The following is a 7,774-nucleotide window of genomic DNA, read 5'->3' on the forward strand; positions in this document are numbered from 1 at the left end:
GCTTTACTTGTAATATTTACAATCTTGTTGTCAATTTAAAATGCTTAAATCATATCGAACCTTGTAAATAAATTTCTAAAAGGCTAGACATCGTTTTCTTGACTTTTAAAAGAGAAATTGCCTTTTTCCTTGGATAATTGCTCCTTGGTGAATTCTTGATTGATTGTTTGAATGTGTTATCTTTTGTGGAACGGCCAAACGCCTCGGTAGATTAACTAGATGCATCTATGGTTTGCGCTATTCGACCCTCTGGCAGTGCACAGTTTAAATATTATGTTGGATCGGGCCGTACGACCTCGACATGATTTGCGCATACTTGTATTGCTTGCCCTGAAATTTATGACAATTGATATGGCCTCACTGGCCAGAGATATAAATTGTTAAAAGATGAAAATAAATTTGGAGATTCCTTAATTATAAAAGAATTGCTTACTTACTTCAAAATAATGAGCTTACAGCCGTTCTACAAAATCCATACTTAATCATACCATTGGTATTTTATTTGTAGCCCATAGTAAGTGTCCGAGTCGACCTCTCGTCACTACTTTTTCGGGGTTAAGCGGGATACTTACTGGGTACGCGTTATATTCGTACTCATACTACACTTGATGTACATTTTGTTGTACATGCATATATGCATTTAGTGGCCTTGTGGACGCAGCAGCGTGGTTGACACGGGGACTTAGGTGAGCTGCATCTTATGTACGATCCGCAACCAGCAGAGTTTCTTTCAGAGTATTGTATTTTCTTTCCTGTCCAAATTTATATTCCAGACAGTTATTGTATTTTATTTTAAATTCCTAGAAAATGCTCATGCACTTGTGACACCGGGTTATAAGATGATTATGGGATGTTCAGTATTGAAATTGGAAAATATTGTTATCTATTCTGTAAATTCATCTTTTACTAGTTAAATTGAAATAAATTTACGATTTCAAAAATATTAAAAAATGATAATTTAATTGAATATTTAGTGTTGGCTTGCGTTACAGTGGTGTTCGTCGCCATCACGACCTTTAACGGATTTTGGGTCGTGACAATAGTAGCCTCAAATGATCTATTTCTATCAAATCATAACATTTATAGAAAATCTAAATCCTTTGAATAAAATTTAAATAAATAACATTTTATATGGTAAAGCCTTTAGAAATTTAACATCAATCTTTAAAAGATACCACAAGTGCTATTCCGTTTGTCAATTTCCAAAAGAATACTTTTCATGAAAACTTATCTTTAGCATTCAAATATGTATACTCTTTTCAATACGTAAGTTTTGATAAAAACTTATAACATTTACCTTAAGTGCCACTTTGCCAACAAGATTTAAAATAAAATTTTATAAAACGGCATGACACTATATGCAACATAATATTCTAGTACATGGAGACATCCGTACTTGTTTGTCCCCATAATCATGAAAGAACATTTGCAAACAACTTAAGTATTAACTCGAAATATGCTTTTAGAGAAAGTCCCTCAAGAAGAGTAAGTTTTAATCAACTTACCTCGCTTTCGCTTTATTAACATTCACAAGCTTTTTGTTACACCATGTGCGTCTCAAGGTAATGTAATGAATATGAGACTTGTTAATCATGATTTAAATGATTTTAAATTCATAATATGGCTATATATGATGTTTGGATAGAAAATATGAAGTTTGGGAAAATCGGATTAAAGTTGCGGAAAAACCGACTAAGGATTTGCCTTGTAACAGAGCTTTTTGAGAAATATATTTCGTGTGATCTATGAGGTATTTTTGGTACATATTATATACCAAATTGAAGGTCTTGGAATTTAGTTTCTAACTCTCTTAGACGTTTATTCATACGACATCCGGATAAAAAGCTATAAGCGTTGGAAGCAGGGCCAATCATAGGGTGCCAAGTAGCACTTTTTTAACTTTTAAATAAATTGAATTTTTACATCCCATCTCGTATATTCTCCATATTTCCAGAGATCTCGCCCAAATAACACCCCTAACCTTACACTTCTTAAGCTCTCTACAAGAGCTTCAAACAAGACTATCATCCCGGGCACGAAATCAAGAAGCGATAACATTAAAACGATCCCTACGACGTAAGTATCGCTATGTCGCCTCTCTTTTTCCTTGTAGTTTGAGTTTTGGAATGTATTTAATAGTTAATAAAATTTCTAATTTCTGTATTTAAGTTTTTAAATATCAAGAAATGTTGATAAATTCGTTTCCTAATAGTTAGAACTCACGAGACGGTGATCGGAAGTCGTGAGTTCGAGTTATTTGACTTATAGTGGGTTGTTTCGTGTTGCTTTTGGGCTTTATATTTTTCTAATATTTAATGGCGTTTTGGAGGACAAATTGTGTGGATAAACACCACATAATGAAGGAATGGTGGGCTGGTCATTCATCGTTACATTGTTTAAATTGTTTGACACTACTTTGGTTGTCGTTTTATGTATGAAGTGATTAGGGTGTGTGGGCTGTTTTGTGCTATTTTGTAATGGAGATAAGGTTGAAAAATGATGCTTACATGTTGTTATTGTTTTGATCTTGTTGTTGTTGGTATATGGTATTGGAGGAGGGCCTAGTTACAGGGGAGATGCTGCCCAAATTTACGTAAACGAGCTACTAGTTTAAGTTGCGGACTTAGCCTTTACTCAATACTGATTTTAAATCTCCTTATGCTATGGTAGATTGAGTTGAGTTATTTGAAGAATTGCTTGGAAGGTATTAAGTACTCAATGGAGTTAAGGTATGTTAAGGCTATCCCTTCTTTCTTTTTGGCATGATCCAAATGATACAAACGAAACGAGCAAAATACGCAACTTTCATAAATAAATCTATTCATAGAAATACTAGGGGTGTCTATATTCTTGATTCTCCTTGTAAATTATTATTATATCCTCTATTCATAGGGCTCAGAAAAATACGTATTTGATAAAGTTTGTCCGAAAGGCATATTGATTTTATGATATTCGATAAATCTTATTAACATATTTCTTATGCATTTCATGCATTTATCATGTACATTGACCCATGACCAGAAGATGTTATATACACGTATATTATATGTATATGGGATATGGGAAAATGTTACGGCGTTATATACGCACCACCACCTGATCAGCTGGTATACGTTGATGATTTTGCCCACAGTGGCTGAGATGATATGATGGGATGCCCTCAGAGGCTTGATGATGTTATGTACGCATATACCTATGCATGGTATGGCATTTATACGCACATGCATGACATTATAAATTTTCATGATTCACAGAGCTATTCAGAATCTCAGGTTGACTTCTTTACTCCATGTTTCTTCCGTGTCTTTTATATATTACTCTCATGCCTTACATACTCGGTACTTTATTTGTACTGACGTCCCTTTTGCCTGGGGACGCTGTGTTTCATGCCCAAAGGTCCCGATAGATAGGTTGAGAGTTCTCCTAGTAGGCTATCAACTCAGCAGAAGGTGTTCGTGCACTCTACTTGCTCCGGAGTTGCCTATTTGGTCAGTATGATTTGAATATGTATTGTTTGGTATGGCGGGGCTCTGTCCCGACCTTTATGATATTTATGTACTCTTAGAGGCTTGTAGAGAGATGTCATGTATACGGATAGTGGTATGGCCTTATAGGCCAGTATGTCATTTGTATAAGTCGGTATATCAAGTTGGGTCATCCTATATTGAGTATTTCCTCATGTTTTATTCTACTTATCTCACGATAGCCTCTTCGGCTCAATTACCTATGATAGTATGATACGAAAGATACGTTACGTTGGTACTCGGTTGAGTAAGGTACCGGGTGCCCGTCGTGGCCCATCAGTTTGGGTCGTGATAAAAGTGGTATCAGAGCAGTTCTATCCTAGGGAGTCTATAAGTCGTGTCTAGTATAGTCTTATTTATGGGTTTGTTGTGCACCACACTTATAAGCAGGAGGCTACATGGCATTTAGGATTGTCACTCTTTCTTCTTACTCTAAATAGTATGGTAGAGCTCAGTTATAAGAAATTCAAATTCCTAAATTCTATTTTATTCGTTATACAACGACATCTACATCTAGAAAGACAGTTGGTAAGAGATTGAATGTGGCTGTGGAAGAGTTGAGTCAGAGGAACTCGATTTTGCGTCATGCTTATGATGAGTAAATGTAAGGCCTTCGGTAGATATGTGTGTACTACGACGTGTGAGCCTCTTAATATAAGGAGCCCTAAGGCATGAATATCTATCTACCCCTATGGTAAAAAAAAAAGCAATGAGAGAATCAGAAGGTAGATACAAGTTTCAACAAGTAAAAGAAGCTAGGTGAAGAAGGGTACGAGGTACACAAATAGTGAATATTATCTATATTTACAATTCAGGCAGAGAAATATGAGCATTCTGAGTTACTTTCAACAATAACAAAGATATATTCACTTGACAACACCCATTTCAGTTATGCCATGTGGGAGCTAACAGATATAATTTAAGAGAAGGAATTGATATCAACATCTAGCTGGGGTTAGAGTAACCCAAAATTGTGGATGGATTGTTATCATTAGCTCACATTTCTGAGGGATATTGCAAGAGTGGTAATGGTTCTCCTTGTGAGACACCTAGATGGTGCACTCTAGAATAGTACAATCAAATATGAATACTAGAATGTTCAAAAATTTCAGAAGATTGGCATTGGAATCTTAGAAGGGATAAATATTTACCTTTGTATGGCTCTCGTCCCTAGTAAAGAGAGAGTGTTGGGCGACCCAAAGAGCTAGTGAGTTGAATCAAGGGGGGCTAAAAGTGAAAGAATGTTTTGAAGAAGTTTTCATAATAAGGTGATAGACATAAATATTACAGGAGAATAAGAAGAAAGTAAATGAAGCATTATGAGTAAGATGTGATAAATTGATGATAACGGTAAATCAAAATATGACAGGACTACAGATTCTATAGTCAAGTGAAGGAAAAGACAAGAAGTTACATGCCTTGAGACAATAAAAGAGTACAAGCTATAAGGTCATGTCCCCATTTCGCGAAATGAGTTGGTGACTCATACGTGATTACCAGAAGGAAAAGTTAGACCCCGGAGTAATAGAAATTAGTATGGGCTAGTGAATAAGATAAACTGAACATGAATTCGAGACCGAAGGATTTGATAATAGTTGACATCATGAGAATTTCAGAGATCGCGTTCTGGGCGATAATTGAATGGACAACAGAAGAATAACTTTTAAAGGTAATTTAGGAAGACGTTTCCCTAAAACAAGCAATGTGAGCAGAGTTAAGCTTAAGAGACTAAGTGTGCTAGTTATACTAGGTATCACCTTTGTGTGTAAGAAATTAAATTATCTCTGGTACAGAAGGGTTACCGCAAGGCAAGTAAGAGTCAGTGAAGATGTGAAAAGACGCCAAATTTGAAGAGGTGAAACATTTATAGGTAAATCTTCATAGCAATAAATGTTAGTACTCCCTAAAGGGGGGAAAATGGTGTGATATTTTATTAAGTCGGAGTTATGTGGTTAAGGTAACTATGGAATAATAAAGGAAAGAATGTGGTAGAAAGGCGAAAAGAATGAGATTGTATTTATTCAGATCCTACGGATATGATACGATTCCAAAACATTATGTAAGCATGACGATGGGAAGAGGCAGTAAGGGTTCCATCACTAGATGTTATTAATAAATAAGTGCAAATGAACAATGGATACATAAGGAGCCAGTGTGCAGGATAAGTTAAGACAAAGGATATAACCCAAGAGAGATTACGCAGAATATAGATATGATAATGGACTAGCGTGTAGTTAGTAGTTGATTCAGGAAGAGCCTAGCCATGGCTAAACAAGAGGATATAGACAAATCGGCAGGTTGTGCAAGATAAAAATAGTGAAACCCAACATAGGGAATTCAGTTTCGCAAATATGATGACATCGTAATCCTTGAGAAATATTCAGATAGGATTTTGAGTAATTAAAGGTACCGTAAAAGTGTTACGGAAATAAGAAGAATGCCATTAAGGAGACAATCAAAATTTGAGTTCAGAAGTAACCCTACGAGCACAAGGGCACAAAGGTATATAACTAAGGATATTTGTAGGCGAGTAAGAACATCGAAAATTTCTTCGGATATACAATATAACAAGCTCGTAACTTTACATGAGTCAAAGGGTCTCTCTTAAGTACTACAAAAGAAAAACTAGCTGGAGGAATAAGGAAGAAGTCTTCAACTTAAGCATAGTGACATAAAGAAGAAATGGTCTTGTAACAACAGTCTCACAACAACACTGTATGCACTCCATAAGAAAGTGGCACCTATCGTGGCTAATGAACGGGAAAAAACAAAAATTAAAAGATGACATTTGAGATCATATGAGTTATAGGAAATTCCAGTATTTGTGGGCAATGAGATACCCCATGTATTCATGCAACAAGTGGCAGAACGACCATGAAAAGTAATTGCTTATGTTTAAAGACAACTAAGAAAGCATAAGAAGAATTATCTGACCCGCAATTTAGAGTTAGCTGCGGTGATTCATGCACTAAAGATATAGAGACATTATTTGTATGGCATTTATGTTGATATATATACGGATCATAAGAGACTTCAATATATCTTCAATAAAAAAGAATTGAATTTACGCCAAAGGAGATGGTTGGAGCTACTGAAAGACTACGACGTTGATATTTTATACCATCCGGGGAAGGCGAATGTAGTAGTCGATGCCCTCAGCCATAGATCTATGGGTAACATGTCATATTTACAGCCAGAGAAGTGTGGGATAGCCCATGAGATTCATCAGCTAGCTAGTCTTGGAGTTCGATTACTGGACTCAGGTGATACCGGAGTTACTATTCAGGACATGGCAACATCCGCTTTAGTAACTGAAGTGAAGGAACGCCAGTATGAGGATCATGTGCTAGCTCATTACAAAGATACATCCCCTCAAAAGAATAATACACCATTTGAGATTTCAGGAGATGGAGTCCTCAGATATCGAGGTCGATTTTGTGTTCTAATGTGGTAGGGTTGCGTTAGCAGGTTATGGGAGAAGCTCACTATTCTCATTATTCTATTCATGCAGGAGCGACGAAGATGTATCATGATATCAGGTGAATATACTGGTGGGACAGAATGAAGAAGGATATAGCATAGTTTGTTACTCAATGCCCTAATTGTCAGCAGGTTAAGATTGAGCATCAGAAACCCGGTGGATTATTACAGGCTATAGAGATTCCGACTTTGAAATAGGAAGTGATTAATATGGATTTTATCATAGGCTTACCTTGTACCCAACGTAAGTTCAATTCTATATGGGTTATTGTCGATAGACTTACAAAATCAGCCCATTTTCTGCATGTCATGACTACTTATTCAGCAGAGGATTATTCAAGGCTTTACATTAGGGAGATAGTACGACTTCATGGTGTTCCTATATCTATTATCTCATATAGAGGTGCTCAGTTTACAGCTAATCCTTACAAAAGTATTGGGGACTCGGGTAAGTCTTAGTACAACATTTCATCCCCAGACAAACGGTCAGGCTGAGCGTACTATTCATACACTGGAGGATATGCTACAGGCTTGTGTGATGGACTTCAGGGGTAGCTGGGATGATCATCTTTCACTTATTGAGTTCGCATATAATAATAGTTATCATTCCACCATTCAGATGACTCTATACGAAGCTCTTTTCGGACGGAAGTGTAGGTCACTTATCGGATGGTTCGAGGTTGGGGAAACTAAGTTAGTAGAACCATAGTTGGTACAATATGCAGTTGAGAAGATTAAGCTTATACGGGAAAGGCTATTAGCAGCTCAGA

This window comes from Nicotiana tabacum, chromosome 19 (genome assembly GCF_000715075.1).
Source record: "Nicotiana tabacum cultivar K326 chromosome 19, ASM71507v2, whole genome shotgun sequence".
NCBI classification, from domain to species: domain Eukaryota; kingdom Viridiplantae; phylum Streptophyta; class Magnoliopsida; order Solanales; family Solanaceae; genus Nicotiana; species Nicotiana tabacum.